Source organism: Triturus cristatus, chromosome 9 (genome assembly GCF_964204655.1).
Source record: "Triturus cristatus chromosome 9, aTriCri1.1, whole genome shotgun sequence".
Taxonomy (NCBI): domain Eukaryota; kingdom Metazoa; phylum Chordata; class Amphibia; order Caudata; family Salamandridae; genus Triturus; species Triturus cristatus.
The window spans coordinates 528286341-528304805 of NC_140592.1; the positions used below are offsets into that span (position 1 = coordinate 528286341).

The following is an 18465-nucleotide window of genomic DNA, read 5'->3' on the forward strand; positions in this document are numbered from 1 at the left end:
GCACTGACTTCTTTTGTCTTGGGCAGTGGAAGGATTGGAGGGGATTTTCTGCACCTTATTTCTTGAGTTTCTCCAATGCCTTGAAGTAGAGCTTGCCTCCTGTTGTAAGTCTCAGGCACACCAAAGACTTCACCCTCCTCTGGGTACCTGCACCTGGAACTGGGTGTTTCAGCTGTCACAGAGGGAAAAAGCAACCCGACGCCATCAACGGCGCCGGTGGCGGCTTCTTGACTTGTTGGCACTGCAGAGAGCACCACCCGCTTCACACCACAACCCTGGCCTCACCAACGCCACCGCCACAACTTGCATGGTGACCTGAGGAATTACGCAAACACCAATTGTACCTTAAGGATAAGAAATTACAGAAAATCAGGAGGGATGAAAGGGATTATAAAAATGGCAGGGTGTATACCTTCGCCAAAAAATTTGATAACATTGGCATTGATAAAAATCCAATTACATTGGAACATCTTCCACGGTCAGCTGATACAGCCAGTACTCCGGATAGATCCAGTATCAGCAGTGCCACGAGTAGTGAATCACTTAACATGCCAGCACGAATGGAGGGTACAGTATCTGATCCCTTTTTTTTAGAATTACAACACTTCAGAAAAGGGAACAAACAGGCATACAAGAGAGATATGGGCCAAAAAAGACAAGAAGGGGAAAATCTAGGTCTAGGTGCACAACAAAAAACAGGGGTGACAACGAGGTCAGGTGCACGCAACCAAAAGAACTAAATGATAAACTAGACAAGATACATATGGATAACGTGAATGTTGTCAATCTATCAAACCATGTCTTGAATAACAATGAAATAAATGTATTGAGTAAGGGCTTGAACTTCTGTCCGAGTACATTGCCTAATTTTACATCTCTACATATCAGTTGTTTCAAATTTGTGAGAAAAATCAAATTATTAAAGTTTTTTCAGGATAAACATAAATTGTCTAGTACAGAGGTTGTTGACACTGATAGGGTAGACATGCCCTCTATTAGGGATATTAAGGATGTACAATTGCTGCTATCTATAGGAGAATGCGATGAGATTCCCACATTGCAAGATGTAGCATCAGATCTTGATTTAAACACATTCTCTAGTATTGATAGCGGCCTAAGACATAAATCCAGGTTCACTCCAAAAATGTCAGGTTATAACCTAATTGACAAATTTCAACAAAATGTTTTCGATGATTTGTACAAATTAGAAGATAAGACTTTCATCAAAAGAACACATCGATCACAAAATCTCTCGAGGGAAGAAAAACGGGCATTACTAAATCTTAAAAATGACCACTCCCTTGTCATCCGGGAGGCTGACAAGGGAGGTAATGTAGTTCTCATGAATAAATCAGATTACATGGCAGAAATAGATAGACAACTGAGTGATACTACAACATACACTCATTTAGATCACAATCCACTTTCCATCACTAAAGAAACAATACACAATAAACTACTATTTTGGAAAGATAGATGTCTTATTTCAGACATTGAATTTAGATATCTATACAATGATACACCAACCATACCATGTATATACTGTTTACCTAAAATTCACAAAGAAGGACAATTCCCCCCGGGCAGGCCCATTATTTCGGGGATTGGATCCCCTACGGAGAGAATTTCGGAATATATAGATTCTTACTTGCAGCCCTTAGTGGTTAATTTACCTTCATTCATTAGAGCAGTGCTTTCCAAAGTGTGTGTCGCGACACAGTACTGTGTCGTTTCCCATGAGTGGGTGTGTCGCGCGACGATGATGTCTGTGGGCTAATTAGGGTGAATGCTCTCTTGGGCTTCTGACTTTAGTGACGCAGTACGGCGTACGCAGAGGAAGGAGAAGCGTTAGGCGGGCGTGAGGTGAGCGTGCAATCTTGTTCCTTTTGCAATGCAGTGACCACCGAGCCTCTTCTGCTCCCCAGGCGCACAGGTAAGGTAAATATTCGATATTTTAAAACTTTCCGTAGAGTGAGGATACTTACACACTCCATGGTTTTAGTTATGTGCGATTGTGACAGTAGCCATATCACGGAGGTTGCTAATGTACTGCTCTATCAGACTCACACGTATTGTACGAACACAGGGTTTATTTGACGCATAAGAGGTTCTGATGACGGATGTAACTGTGTCTGTACATACTCTCGTTTGTGCCTTTTGTCTACCATCCCGCAGGTGAGGGGTGCTCGTTTGTGTGTGTGTCTGAGTGGATGCAATGATGTTAGAGAGCGTGACGTGAGTGCATTATGCCTTATGTGTCAGTCACAAAAGTGTTGCAGGAGAAGTGCTTGCTCGGCAGCCCCCAGGTAAGAGGTCAAGGGGCATAGTACGACTGCCGTTATGTGGGGGTGGGGGGTACAATGCTGCCTTTGCCTTAACAAAGGCCTTGGGGGTCAACAGAGGCATTATTACCTCTGAAGGGTTTTACATGCCAGTGATCTGTGCAGCAAGCAAAGGACATTTGGCGGGGCCAGATGATCTTCACAGATCGCCATTGCGTGTGCATTCCATTTGGTGTTGGGCAAACATTTTACTAAAAAATAGCATCGATTTAGGTTACCCATTTCATTTATTTATTAGAGCAGAGCATTTATTTCTTCAACTATGCACACACCCTTTTACATAAGTCTGCCCCCTCCCCTCAGCACACACATCCTCCCAAACGCACACCGATATCTTTTCATTTCCGCATCATCACCATGCTTTTTATCCGCTCTCTCACTTAAGCCATCCATCGAGGCAGCCCTACAACTTTCGTCCAAGTATTCCATGTATCCACCATCACTAAATCTATTCAGCCTCGCCCGTGCATCCATCCTGTACGATCCTACTGCTGTTGAAAGTGACTCAATGTGTACTGACATTCGTGTTGTCTGTGTGTATTTGTGTTTTGTTTTCAGCGAATGCATAGACATCTGCATATGCCGTTACACCTGTTGGCCTGTATGCATAGTTGTCTGTGTTGATTTGTGTGTGCAAGGTTTTCTGTGGGTATCGCCCGATGTTTGTGTGCCTTCTGTGTGCATTTGCCTCTATTCTGTGTCTTAGTGCAAATGCACTGATTTTTAGTAGTAGTAAACTTTGTTTGGTCAATATAACCTGCAATAACTGTGTGCATACAGCAAATAAATATGCGATATAAAGGAATAGAATTGGCTTTGTCCCATTTTCCTTCCCTGACCTGACCCACTGTGTTTGTTAATGTGCTCTGTTTGGTGGAGTTTAAAGTTTGGCTTTTTCAGTGAAACCTTCTACCCCGTGTGCAGACCACCTCAAACTGTCCAGTAGTCATTGCGCTGCCTTTTAGCAGGCCTGCTTACTGTCTGTGTATTATAGAATGCAAGTTCGTTCTGTGTGTAGCAGTATGTACCACAGAGTCTGCAGCCGTGTGATGCTGTATGCGTGCAGGAGGCTTGAGTCTGTGTGAACAGTGTAGCTGTGCGCAATGCTGTGTGCGTGCAGGAGGCTTGTATCTTTGTGCACAGTGTAGCTGTGCGCAATGCTGTATGCAGGAAGAAGGTTTGCGTCTGTGTGCATGGTTAGCATGCCTCAGGCCTCATCTCTCAGACTCTGTCTACATGAGGATGGATGTTTGTGTGTAGCAGGCTTTCCGTCAGCATACAGTGCACCCAGGCCTCAAACTCTGTGTGCAGCACGCCTCAGATTTGGCATTAATTTATTCACCACATGGCTCAGACTCTACGCTACGTGCACAAGACCCCTGTCTCTGTTTGCTCCAGTTTAAGGCTTTCGCTGCTCAGCAGGCCTCCTGTTATCTAGTGCAGCAGGCCTCATAGTGTTCAAGTTTAGCATTCTGTGGTTCGGTCTCCAAGTTACACATTTTTAGAATTACAAGGAACTATACAGAGAAGAAAACAAGGAGGGAAAAGGAAAAAAACATGTGCAAGTCCTCCCAATAATGTCACTACTGTGGTATTGCACAGAGTCAGCCATCTATAGTACACAGCATCTTAAAGCTGCCTCCCAGGTCATGTTGCCGTCCATTTGTAGCCCTGGACCTCTCTGTTTGTACTTTGTGTTCCTGGGACCATGTCTGGTTACATTCATGTTTAGGCTTTTCAACCTGCATTTATTTGCCTTCCTGTGTTTTTTGTTTCCGAAGCTTTTTCTTTGTGTGCAAGTTGTTGAGTGTGTTTGTCTGCCTGCGAGGGTTTCTGCGTTTGTTTTGCATGTTTTTTCACAGCTGTGTGCGAGTTTAAAGCCAGTTGTATTTGAAACATCTAGCAGGGCAGACATGGTTTCAGTTACTTGAGGGTGTACTGTCAAAAGTGCAGGTGCTTCTGGTTTTGTTTTGGGGTGCTCCCGGAGAGTTTGTCTAGTTTCAGCATTGTGTGTTTGTTAGTCAATTGCCTTTGTGTATAGGAGAGTGCAAGCTTTTGTGTATGCGCGTGTCTGAGAATTTGTGTTCACCATGCCGTCACTTCTTTGGGTCATCTCTGTGTGTGTGAGCGTGAGTGTGTGTATGTGTGTGAGAGAGCGTGTGCTCGAGTCTGGAAATGTCACATATTTCTATGCATGTGTTTATATGTTTGTTTTTGAACATGTGTCGGTTATCCTTGGTCTGTATATTTATGCATGTTTGTGGCAGCGTATGAGGGGGTATGGGAGACATTTACATACTCCAGCATGGTAAGCAGAGTATGAGGGGGAGGTATGAGAGACACGTTTACATACCCCAGGTACCCACTTCTGTGGCATGGTATGCATGAAAATATTTCAAATGGGCTACAGGTGAAAAATGTTTTCTAAGATTGACTTTTTCATTTTAAATGTTTTTTTATTGTGGCGATTCGAAGAGGCGCAGGTGGCAAGAGGCAACTCATATTCAGCAAGGCAGAAGGCAAACTTTGTGCATGGTTGAAAGGGTTGGCAGTGCGTGCACCCACCCTTGTTGTGCCGAAATCACTGGGGCATGTGTCAATGTGTGCATGATTATATTCTTGTTTCAGGCACAAACCTAACCTTGCTTACACCCAGTTTTGCCAGTCACTGTCTTTGTTAGAACAAATTCATAATTGCTTTATTAACCTTCCTGCTTTCTCAAATTTGCTTGAAAATGCACCATTTGCCCACTATTTTTTCCAAATTCGGGCTCAGTTGCTGCGCTCGCTTGCATTATTGTGTCGCAAGATGAAGATTGCCTAAAAGGTGTGTCACCAACATGAAAAGTTTGGAAAGCTGTGCATTAGAGACACGACAGATGTATTAAGTAAAATTGCGGATGTGGACTGGGTGGAGGGACATTATCTGGTTACACTGGATGTATGTTCCCTCTACACCAGTATACCTGGTGATTTGGGAATTCAGGCAGTTCAATACTTTTTGGAGTCGAGACCAATACAATTTTACGAACATACAGTAATGCTACTGGAATTAATTGAATTGGTTCTCAACAACAACATTTTTATGCATAATGACAATTGGTATCGCCAAATCAGAGGCGTGGCAATGGGGGCGACATTTTCGCCCTCTTTTGCCAATTTGTATATGGGATACTTTGAGCTTACACATCTTTGGAAGAAGGGTCCTAATACATTAATGGAAAATGTACTATTTTTAGGAACATATATTAATGATATCTTAATGTTTTGGGCTGGCACTAAGGAGATGTTAGAGGATTTTTTTCTCTTCCTTAATGACAATCCTTTTAATTTAACATTTACCAAAACACAAAGTACCTCTCATATTAACTTACTTGACATCACTATTGTAGTGGAAAAGGATAAATTACAATCAAGACCGATTAGAAAGGACATGGCATGTAATTCTGTGCTTCATGCCAAAAGTTCACATCCTCCCTCACAAATTAAATCTATTCCGTTGGGAGAGATGATAAGAACAAAGAGAAATTGTAGCGACATGGAAATTTTAGATGAGGAACTGGATGCAGTAGAAAGGAGATTCATGGCTAGAGGCTATAACAATGTAGTAATCAAAAATGCACGCAATACTGTCAATAAAATTAACAGAACACATTTACTCACAGGCCATGCTAAAACCAAGAAACAGAGACACAAGAAAAGATTAATTAGATTCATTACACCATATTCAATTGTTAGTACTGATTTATTCAAAATACTCAACAAACACTGGCATCTACTAACAGATGTGAGAAAAGACTTGAGAGGGACCCCTTGAAACTCAAGGGAAATGGGGTACTTTAAACCAGTAAAGAGAGAAATATTCCCTTGTCGTTATACTTAAAAGAGCATACAATGTTATGTCAAAAAAATTATAAAAGGGAGTGGGGTATTCTATATCAGATATTTATTATTCTCTTAAAAAACATGTTTATCCTTAAAAACATACACAATCATAAAAACATTTCATGTTACATTAAATCACATTAGTAAAAACATCATATAATACACATTCATTTGATCTCAATCACATATACAATTGTAGCCCAATTATGACCAGCATAAATGGAGATAGACAAAAATAAAAAGATCCAACTACTCTTTTTCAAATGCACATCAAGAGGAACCCTAAAATACAGCTTGTTACACGTGGATAAATCTGTGCATAATTGAATCTGTATTGGGGCTTTGATTGTGCAAATCCTCTGCGAAACGCGTCGAGTGTATATGTGATTGAGATCAAATGAATGTGTATTATATGATTATATGATGTTTTTACTAATGTGATTTAATGTAACATGAAATGTTTTTATGATTGTGTATGTTTTTAAGGATAAACATGTTTTTTAAGAGAATAATAAATATCTGATATAGAATACCCCACTCCCTTTTATAATTTTTTTGACATAACATTGTATGCTCTTTTAAGTATAACAACAAGGGAATATTTCTCTCTTTACTGGGTTAATCTACTAACAGATGACAGCAAAATATTGGAGGTAGTGGGACATAAACCTAACATTACTTTTGCAAGGGGTAACACCCTTAGACAAGCATTGTGTCCCAGTTTTATTCCAACAGCCACCAATAAGACTTGGTTATCAGAAAAGCCCAATGGTTTTTTAAATGCGGGACTTTAGTGTTTGTCCTTTTGCATTAAACAAAACCAAAACTTTCAAATACAACTCTGATAGAACATACACAGTCAATAACTTTATAAACTGCAACACGAAGTTTGTGATTTATTGTATTATTTGAATATGTGGGAAAATCTACATTGGCAGCACCATCAGACCGCTTAAGGAACGGATACAGGAGCATATTAGGGCAATAAGAAACAATAATGCCCAATATCCCTTGGCTTCCCACTTCAACACCATGCATAACCAAACAGAGCTGATTCGAATAGGATTTCATGGCCTGGAAGTAGTACTTCCGAACGTGAGAGGTGGTAACAGAATTACTAAATTACGACAGAATGAATGTAAATGGATTATTTCTCTTAGGGCAGTAGAACAAGGAATTAACATTGACAAGGAGATGTTTGAATTTTTGTAAGGATTACAAATGCATATACTGCTATTAGCATTGTTTATCAGAGCCTTTAGACCATACTCCCTGTTTTTTAGAAAATCTCTTTGCAAAATAATACAATTGCAAAATAATGTCACATGTCATAATGATGATGTACCTGTTTATGTTTGTTCTTACGACTTGGACTATGCTTAGTTCACTACTATGGGGGCTTTGTGGTTTCTTTTTATATTCATTACTTTCTGGTACCTGTCCTGTTCTTTCATTATATTCTCAACCTCTATCAAATGAAAGGGCAGCCCACCTGTGGATTTTTTATAGTGTGGACACAATTATAGATGGGGGTACCTCATTCTAAAAGGATCCATTCCCTCATGATAGTTGATACGTTACACATTGGGTCACATGACCTTATTTGAACGGTGTAAACTGAATGCTAGACTCGTATAAACATGTTTGCATACATATTGCAATACATAAATTATTTTTGAACTTGAATACCAAAAACGACAGACCGTTCGTTATACTTAATTACATACACAAGAGGGTAAATTCTTAACATGAACATTGGTTACTTTCATCGTTATAAGATGGCCACTATTTGTTGAATACAAGGATTAACTAGGGTTTTCCTAGTCCATTTTCTATTGCTACCCACTACGCTTTAAACGGTATGGTGGGAATTCGCGAACGTGCAGACGCCGAACTATGAGGAGGGGTGATCATATGCAGGTTGACAAGGTGAGCAGGCAGTTTCCGATTATAACGCTTATGGAGTTATGATAGGGGTTTTTTGTTACCCACTTCGCTCAAGTTCGTGTGGCGGAAACTTGGAGCGTGTAGATGTTTAATTACGAAATAAGGGGTAATCGGATGCATGCAAAATAAGGTGCCGGTAGTTCCGGACTACAACGTGTATGAGGTTGTGGCAAGGGTTTTTATAGGCATTTGAAATAGGAATGGTTTAATAGTTACGGTCCGTTTGTCACTATTTGAAAACAATTACATTTTTGTTTTCATTCACTTAGTCCTTACACATTTGTTTTTGTCACTCTAGCCCATATATACTTGGCGTGGTACATGCACCACTGGGATTTATGGGTTAAGATTACAGACCGATGACACATTTTATTGTACTTTCGTTGTACACGAATCTATGCATACTTTGAGGCACGATAATTAAGACCACGTGCCTCCAGAGATTCACACATTAATATATGAACTATATTTATTTGATAACCTCCAACAGAATGTTTTCTTTTTTCTTTTACCCTAACAGTGAGGACGGATATTGGTCCTAAATTATCCATATTTTGGTAGCCTGTGAACTAGGAGCTTCCTAAACTTGTGTTTTTGTTACATTGGCTTCTGATCAACCTTGGAAACTGTTCATTTTAGGTAAGATTTCCAATAGGTAAACAATTTGGGGGAACATTGACTTAATATAGGCACCTATTTAACATCACATATATTTTTTTGGTGCCTCTAGTACAAGTTTACGTTAATGGCCAATAACATTTATACATGTATACACATTTCCATTTACTTTCAGAACTCAGGGTACGATAATTAATACTTTCAGGAATCACGTACGGTACTATTTACAAGTGGAACCAGTAAGGTGAGACAGCGGTCCTTACATCAAGCAATACTACTCTCTATACACTATGAGTTTCGACACAATGACTAGCACTTGTCTCAATACCCACCTCAAATGGGGTTTCTATGATTATCACTCGAGCCTAGTTTATTCTATTTTACTTTACAATTTTTTGCTTCATCTGGTCATCTTTTATCCAATCTTCGGTCAACTCTTTTACACCGGGAATGGAACTATTTTTCCGGTGGTAGTATTCTCTCAATCTATATTTTTCAGTCTTGTCCCTATCATGCACTTGGGTGTATCTTAATTTCTTCCCTCACCATATAGGTTTGGTGGAGGGTATTATGCCCTTTAGTTTTTGTTTTTTACGTATGGATTCAAGCAGAACATATGCTTTCTTTTCTTTTCTTGTTTATATATACAGCCTTGAGAAAGCCCTGTGGGCGAAACGCGCGTCGGCTGTGATCTGAATTTTGGAAATACACTTGGCAAACTATAAGTCTGCGATTTGAATATTGGAAATATATTTGGAAATAAAATATATCCATCTTGATAATTCTATGAAGACTGGACATTGATATATTCCTGTACATGAACTTTTCAACATATGGATAACACTTAATGGATATGGAGAATTCATGACATTATTAGACTGTTGTGGTGTGCTACGTTGCCTCTTCACCTGAGGGCACTCACTTCGCACCCCCTCGCTTCACATTGCCACCTGGCATCCCCAACGCCAATGCTCCACACCGACATTGACGCCGCTGCCTTTACCATGGCCCGGGGCACCACTCGTAAGTTACTCAACGCACCGCCCCACACCACAGCCTTGGCCTGATGCTGGTGCCATTGACTCCAGATCGTCTACAGACAGCGCTTCAGCAACGACACCACCACTGCTTGCTTAGGGACCTGCCAGCACTGTCATGAGCACCACCCAACTTTGCACTGCAGCATTGGTCTCACTGATGCCGCTGGAGGCCGTCACCGAGTCACTGCCTGCACCGTTACCTGGGAACACCGCACGCTGCTCCACTTTGCACAGCAGCCCTGACGCTTGCTCACGCCGGTGCTCCTGACTTCAACCTCATGGAGTTTGAACTGCAACGTGTGTGACTTCAAGGGCCCGACGACTCCTGCACCAACCTCCAAAGCCGACACCGGCAGACATGTTTGGATTCCATTGCAAGGTCCACGACGCCCTGCATTTCCAAGGTACTGTTTGCTGGGCTTCCCAACACCGTAGCTGGCCCAAAGCACCGTGGTCAGCCTGAACTGTTGGATTTCTCTGTTCACGATGCTGTGAAAGCCCCGGACGGAAAACACTGTGCGGGAGATTGTGTGGTGGTGAACCTCCGTAGCAGAGAGCTGGTTGAAGAGTTGATGGTGATTTTTGCAAATAAAAACATGCAAATGACCTCAAATATGACCAATCACATAACTGCTCCCCCTTTGGGATATTTTTATAGGCCAAACGAGGTCAATTCAAAGGCAAACGCCCCCATTTTCCAAAACCGATTCTAAATATCCCTACATATAATAGGTATGAACTACTTAGATCTTGTGGTGAGATCGACTGACATAGGGAAAATATAGAAATTGCTTTGGGTAGAATACCAGAATATATTGCCGCCACATATGTGCTTGATGATAACGTAAAGGTAAACAAGTTAGATGATTGCTTGAGTGCACAAATACCTACTGAGGCTCGATGTTGTGAGAAGTTGGCCTGATATATGATGTCACTAATTCTAGTGTACACCTTGTATCAGTCCAAACAACCCTTATGGTGATTGGTTGTAAAGTCAACCTTATAGACCAGCTATCCTAGTGGTAGCATGGACAAGAGCAGTCTTAGGCTAAACTCTGAATGGCATGTGAAGCCAGCTGTTATACCATTTGTAATCCCTTGAATACCAAATGAAAGGACACCACAACAGATATATATAAAAATAGAATGTATTTATTCTAGTCAAACCCTCAGCACTCTTTATGAGATTCGAGGTAAGAACAACACAGTCTTATTTAAGCATACATTAAGTCACACAGGTAAGTAATACAGTTAGGCCCTAGGGGCCACGCAAACCATATACTAAGTAAGTGGTATAAGGACCACTGTCACGAACACAGGATAGGCCTAGGCCTAGGGAATCGCTGGGGCTACACTATACTACTAAAGGTTAGGAAGTGGGAAGCCCACGGGATTCAGGTGCAGAGTGGAAACACTCACGCGTAAAAGTCGATAGAATTACTAGCAGTTAGAAATTAACAGTTTTAGGACACTTCTGGTATAGCTAGAAAGTCGAGACTCGGAAACTAGACCCTAGGATAGTCAATACCCTTGTGAGCGCCGAAGTACTCAAGTTACCTAGCCCACGGGCTGCGGGTGCATAGGTGTGAACTTGCGTCGGGTTTCGTCGTTGACTTCTATGGATGCCTGAAGGAAAGTTGCTGACAGGCAGTCAGTGAAGAGTGTCCGGTGGATCCCAAGGATGGGATCAAGAAGGAAGGAACGTGCAAGCAGAAGGGACAGCGTCTAGGTCACCAGCCAGGAAGGAACCAGGAAGGAACCAGGCGATGTCGTGAAGATGCAGGTGAAGAGGTGAAGCTTGTCGCAGCAGCCACGGGTACCAGGAGACGTTGAGGACGACCAGGAGGTGAGCTGTCCCACGAAGGCTCTTGCTGTCGGCGGCGTCGAAGTCGAGTCAGGACCCAACAAGCCTTGGCAAGCGGAACACGCGCAGGATGGAGGACTTGCTTCTGGTGCAGACCAGGAAGGTCTGAGGTGCTTCTCTTTCACAGAGGAGCGGGTGCCAGTCTGGAGGAGCCGGACCAGCAAGGTGAAATTAAAGGTTCGTCGTCGCAGAGGTCACTAGCCAGCGGGCCAGCAACCGGACAACACGTCGAGCAACTCAGGTGCAGAAGGGCCCCACGCAGAACATGTGAAGTGTGGGGAGCTGATCTTCGTTGCAGATGGTGCTCGGGATTGGGGCTTCTCAATTCCCCAAGCACAGCCTTGCGTGAGCCTCGGAAGTCGCGCTAGTCAGTTACTAGCCACTTTTCCCAAGTCGCCGGTCCCACGTCCCTCGTTGCCTCCACGGGTCTCAGCTTCGCTGGAGATGTGGATCTGGGTCAGAGGTGTCTGGAAGTCTCGGCGCTGGTCAGTCTCTGCAGTAGTCCCTCGTAGGATCAGTCGCAAAGCAAGCAGCGGTCGCTGGATGGTGCCTGGTTGCCCAGGGTGGTCACTCCTTGGCCACAAGGGAGATTTCTTCAGTCTTTTTCCTGAGGTCGAAGGTCCAGAGTTTCTGTTCAAGTTGCAGATTCAGGTTAATCTAATTTAGCAGGGCTCAGCTACCTACTGATATACTGGGCTAGTGGGCTGGGCTACCTGCAAGGTCCCTCCTATGGGTGGGACCAGGAAGGGGAGTGGCTACACCCTCTTTCCTTTGTCCAGTTTCGCGCCAGAGCTGGGGCTGGAGTGCCCCAGCACCGGTTTGAACTGGACTATGCATGGAGCACCTTGTGTGCCCCAGGCATGTCTCATTCCTTTCAGCCCTCCCTGCCCCAATACACTAAAGTCTGTCTGGGGAGGTGCTAGCACCTCCCCAAGCAGGAAACCTATTGTCCAGGCCTCCCTGGCTGGGAGGGCTCCCAGCTGCAGGAGGTCAGACTCGTGTCTGTGGCAGCAGCATCCATTTTGTGATGCTGAGGCTTTGGTGAGAGTTAAACAGCAAAGTAGGATTTTAACATGTCTCTCCCTCTAGAAGGGAGGAATAATATCCTCATCACCAGAAATGGTAGGGGGTATTATTCCAAAGTGTTAGACACCTTACACGACATGTTTTGATAAAGCCAAACCATAGTTACCATAACCGTTTAAGATTATAAGGTACTTTAAGAGTATATGGTAGGCTATATCATAGAACAGCTATAAGGACATGGTTCCGAAAGCTGCAGACAGGCTCAGCTCATGCTAGAGCACCATCTCACATGTTACCAAGCACTCTGCCTCCAGGATTGTTAAGGCCTGCCATCGGAGTGGCTGATAGGTACACATGTGTCTATATATAAGGTAGGTATAGGAATACTACACCTAAGCAAGGGGTGATTACACGACCTTGCCCCAGCTGAGTGATCAGCCAGTTGTGTCATAATAGAAGGCCAGGCCAGGGGTGGCATAATACATGCTGCAGCCCCTGGTAGGCCTAGGGTACACCTATGCCCTGGGTACCTAGGGTACATTGTACAGGGTCCAATAAGGTGATCCTTACCAATTGGGTATGTACCTAGGGTACATGGAGTCCATTTTAAAGAGAGAGCAGACAGCCTGAGACCCTGAATGGCAGGATCTCAGGCCAACTAAGTCGAAAAACCAGCTAAACACTAGGCAAAAAGTTGGGGGTAACTATAGTCAGATATTCACCTTCCTACAGATGTGACATGGTTGACCATAATAAAGGAATTGCCTTAAACTGCTCTGTAAATAAGTTAGACGGTTTTTTATGCTCTCAAATACCTAGCGCGAACCGACACGAACATCTGGCTGATGAAATAGATAATACTCTAGGTACCGTAACACTCGATATGGAAGTTGTGGACGTATATCGTCCAATTAATCAAGCTAAGAGTTCCACGATTATTATGTTGTGGAACATAGCAGGGATTAAAAATAAGATAAATAATGATGAACGGCGTAAATTGATAGAGAGCTGTATTGTAATTATGATTCAGGAAACATGGAACACGGAGCCCTTTTTTATAAATGGTTTTAAAGTAATCTGCACTAATACTAACCCCTCTAGAAGAGGGAGAGCAAAGGGAGGCTTAGCAACTTTAATAGCGGTTACTGCACCCCTGACAGTGAAAGATGTTAACACCAATTCACAATATTATCAGTTGATACAACTATATTCGGAAGGGAAACAAACAATTGTTGAGGTTGATCTAGAGCACTTTGTAAAGGAACTGGGGGTGGGAGTATATAGTCATATGGGGGTGATATTAATTGCAAAATTTGTGATAGTTTAGTGGGAGAACAATGTGGCTTTAGTGACAGTTTCGTGTATCGAACTCCACATTTTCCACATGATCCGTATGGGGAAGCAATAAATAATATAATTTTTAAATTTAATTTAGTAATTTTAGAACCCTAAAAACTCAGAGTGGGAAACCGCTATTTCCACTTACGTAGGGGCGAGAGGCAAATCGAGTATTGATAATTTTATTATATCAGCAAAGTGTAATGATCTAGTGGAAAAAATTATAATTAGTGAAAATCTACTTAGCGACCATCATCCACTAATATTGGCACTCAGATTTGGCCTGGCCCATCAACAAAGGGGTAAGACGGCACACACAGATATTAAACTCCAAGGTAAAAATGGTGTATCCATTAAATGGTCAGGAGTAGATCCAACCATCTTTCTGGAAAACTTAAGAGGGAAAAATCAAAAGGACATTGATAACTGTATGAATAGCTCCTCTACAGATTTGTTAATTATAAATGCCTTTTATAATATCACCACCGAAATAGCGAGTAATTTAACCCTCAGAAAAAAGAAGAGGATATGTGACAATAACCCCAGATGGTTCAATAGTGAATGCTCTAGGTTAAACAGGGATCTAAAAACAGCTCTCAAATTAAAACCAAGAGACTGTAAAAATTAGTACCCTGAGGAAAGAATATAAAATAATTTAAATAAAACAATGAAAAGTAAAATCTGAGAGGATGCTTGGGCGAGTTTGATTCAGGCCACAGAAACCAGAAATGCAACTTTGTTTTGGCATACCATTGATCACCCTTTTTTTAAAGATAACTCAACCTCGAAAATTGAAATCGCGGTACCCTCACAAGATTGGATAGCACATTTTGAGTCCATTTTTAATCCAGGTGCTGTTAGCGTTACTATAACCCAAAATAGCAATTTTATTTTAGTCGATCCTGTAAATTCCCTGCCAGTTACGACGGCAGAAATTAAAACCGCCCTCCGACAAAAGCGCTAGCGGGAAAGCTGCAGGCCCTGATGGGGTACCTATTGATGTTTTCAAAAGTGACATGGACTTTTGGACCCCTATTTTATTAAATGTTTTCAACGCTGCTATAGGAGGAATCCTACCTGCATCATGGTCACTAAGTATTATCATACCCAGTTTTAAAAAAGGTGATAGAGGGAAGGCAACCGGCTACCGTCCCATATCTCTTCTCAACTCAACGTCAAAGTTAATGGGAAGAATCCTTCTGGGGAGGTTAGAAGATGGGGCTAATGAGAATAACATTCTCTCAGAAGCCCAGTTTGGATTCAGACGAGGTATCAGAACTGTAGAACAGTGCTTAAACTTGGAACTTTTAATAGGAAAATATACACTGGCTAAGGAGGGGGTTCTACATCTTTGTTTCGTAGACCTCACAAGTGCATTTGACCTTGTCAATCATGCCAAATTGTGGCAAACCCTAAAAGAGCTAGGAGCACCAAATGATATTGTTATATACTTGTCCCAAATCTATACCTTTTTAACTTCAAGAGTACGTTTTGGAACGAAGGGTGAATGTACACAAGATTTTATGGTCACAAGAGGAATACGCCAAGGATGTGTACTGGCACCACTGTTGTTCTCCCTATACATTATTAATGTGGATCCTTTTTTGCAAAAGCAAATCACAGACAGATTAAAAGTAGGCAGACATACAACTCCGGTACTACTCTATGCCGATGATGCTGCCCTTTTACCAAGGACAGGGAATGGATTACAATGTCTAATCAAGAAATTTGCCCAGTACATGTCAGATAAGGATTTCACAGTTAAATCGTACCAAAACGTTTGTTATGACAGGTGGAAAGACCAAACTGAAGTATAGACAACATAATGTGGGAGGTGTAATCATAGGTAGGGTGCCAACCTTTGTTTACTTGGGTTTTTTAAATAAAAATGGCAGCTGGAAACCTCACATTGATTCATGTAAATTGAAATTATATTGTACACAAAGAATTGGCAGTACCTTATATAAATGATTCTATCAGTATAGCAGGACTCACATTCTGGCAAAAAGTGGGCAAAAGAAGAGACAACATTTACTACGGATATAATAAAGGATTGTCTGGCCCTTGATTACTGGGAAAAAATCCCATGACTAGAATATATCCAAAATCTACTATTATACTGTATGTTAGACCTTGATAAAGGGGATCCGTCAGCCATACAAGATATCAGTAAAGATGAGCTGAAGTCTAGATACATCTCGGCTAGGGATTGTGTTAGAACCGATGAGGCTAGACAAAAATATAGTGTTACCACCTATTGTCAAATCCCCTCTGTGCTGGGTACACAGACATATCTTACAATGATAGGAAATATCCAGCACAGATTCTATTTAACAAGGTTAAGATTGGGCACAATACACTATATAACCGCTTTTCGTGATAAAGAAAAGGGACTTTATAACCTACCTAACTGTCCATGTAGTGGAAAAACCCCTCAGTCCACGCTACATTTTATATTATTCTGCACCTTGTATAGCGATATTTGGAAATCTGTTTTAAAACCACTTTTCCTTACTAATAGGCTGTATAACTATAAAAATGCTTTTAACTTTATATGTAGCCTGGATAACATGAAGACTGTTTACAATGTTGTTCACTTCATAGTAAGGGCGGTTAGGAAAAGAAAGGAACTAGCACACTTAGATATGTTGTTATATGAGAAATCCGATGAGAGTAACTAGCTCCGTTACAAAGAAGAGCAGAGATCAAATTTTTAGATCCATTTTAGTCACCTTGTATAGTGGTTTTAATTAAGCCTGAGCAAAGCACTATGCTACGCTCGCGTAGTTTGCGAAGTTTGCGCTACTTCGCACTACGCAAATTGCACGTAGCACAGTGCAAACACACGTAGCGTAGTGTTGCGTAGTGCAGCGGTCATTTTTTGCTTGCTCGCGGTCCTCAACGTCAAGTTGGCGACCGCGAGCAAGCAAAATGACATCCCGGCGAGACTTTTTCCTCGTTCGCGATCAGCAACATCAAGTTAGCGATCGCGAGCGTGGAAAATAAACCTCCCGGCGAGATTCTCAACACGAGGAGGTCAGTTTCTCATTGCGAGTGGTCGCGTCTGCTCGCGATGAGAAACTACCAGTCCGCGTTGAGAAAGCTGCCACTCGAGCAAAAATCTACTCGAGCGGCAGAAAACTACAGCTCGCACTGTGCAAGATGCCGTTTTCAATTATTGCACAGTGCCGGTTGCTTGTCCGCACTGTGCAATCATTGAAAACGACATCTTGCACAGTGCGAACAGGGTACTACGCAGTTCGCGAAGTGCTACGCGTAGCTCGTGTAGTGCAAAGTGCACTTTGCGTAGCTTTGCGTAGTGCTACTTCGCGAACTACGCCCAGGGTTAGTTTTAATACGCAGTTTTGTACATTATGCATTTGTTTGCACAAGTCTTTTATTTTGAATATACTGTATTACGATGTAAGAGAAGATGTATTACTAGACACAAATTTTAAAGAATTTACATAATATACATTTTTTGCATTTTCCTTTTAATACGTTGTGCACTGACTCGCCCTTAGAATACGATGTATCTATTGCTGTATTCAATAATATTTTATGGAATTTCTTGTGAAGTATGTATATTGTTACAAAATTATTGTTTGCTATTAATCACCCCCCAACACTTAAACATGTTTTGAGTGATGATCCCTTCGTACCTCCATAAAAATCAACTGTAAATGATCTGAAATTTTAATTTTGCAAATTGCACCCTTGATCTTTCTTTTTGCTGTTTTTATAAGTATGCTTTTATGGTTGTATAATTTACACCGACTAAAGCTGTTTTGACTTGACTTGACTTGACACATGTTAGGGACTGTGTAATTTGGATGCTGGAGATCATATGCTCTGTCCCCGTTTTCTAGGGCTATGCAAACAACCGGTGGAGTACGAGTTCTCTGACCCCAGGAAGCTTGCAATGGAGGCAGACCCTTTGGTGGATTCTAGAGAGTCTGAACAAGCATCTGGGAGTGAACCTGCAGAGAGTGGCTCAGGTCTTCCCCAACCAAGGGAGGTTTGCAGTAGCTCAGTTAGGTCCCAGGGGAGAGGTAGAGGGTCCCAAGTCCCTTCTCAGAAGAAGAGAGGTAGGGGTGGGCCGAGGCCCAGGTTGCCCAAAACCCAGTCCGAGAACCTTGATGGTTCCCAGTGGTTGCACCAGGAGGGGGTCCTAGACGGTATAAGGAGACCATCCACTGAGGGGGGATCCCTAGTGTCCGGGGGGGGGCACAGCTCTGCCCAGTTTCCCTCCAGTACTGATGCCTGGCAGCACCACTCCAGATTGGTGGGTGCACACATCCAGAGAAAGGGGTAAGGGGGGAGACAGTCGGCCACAGAGCTGCTGCTTGCACCGTGACCTGAAGGCACCACACTTTTCACCGCCTCACTTCACATCACCGCCTAG

General features: G+C 42.3%; 1 protein-coding gene across 1 annotated transcript in view; it reads left to right on the forward strand.

Moving 5' to 3' along the window:
* The first annotated feature begins 1822 nt into the window (after positions 1 to 1822).
* LOC146798244 (uncharacterized) overlaps positions 1823 to 18465 on the forward strand; it is a 720254-nt gene continuing 703611 nt past the window's right edge. The window contains exon 1 of the mRNA XM_085625533.1: positions 1823 to 1933. The gene's annotated coding sequence lies outside the window, so the exon portion shown is untranslated. The remainder of the gene's footprint in view (positions 1934 to 18465) is intronic.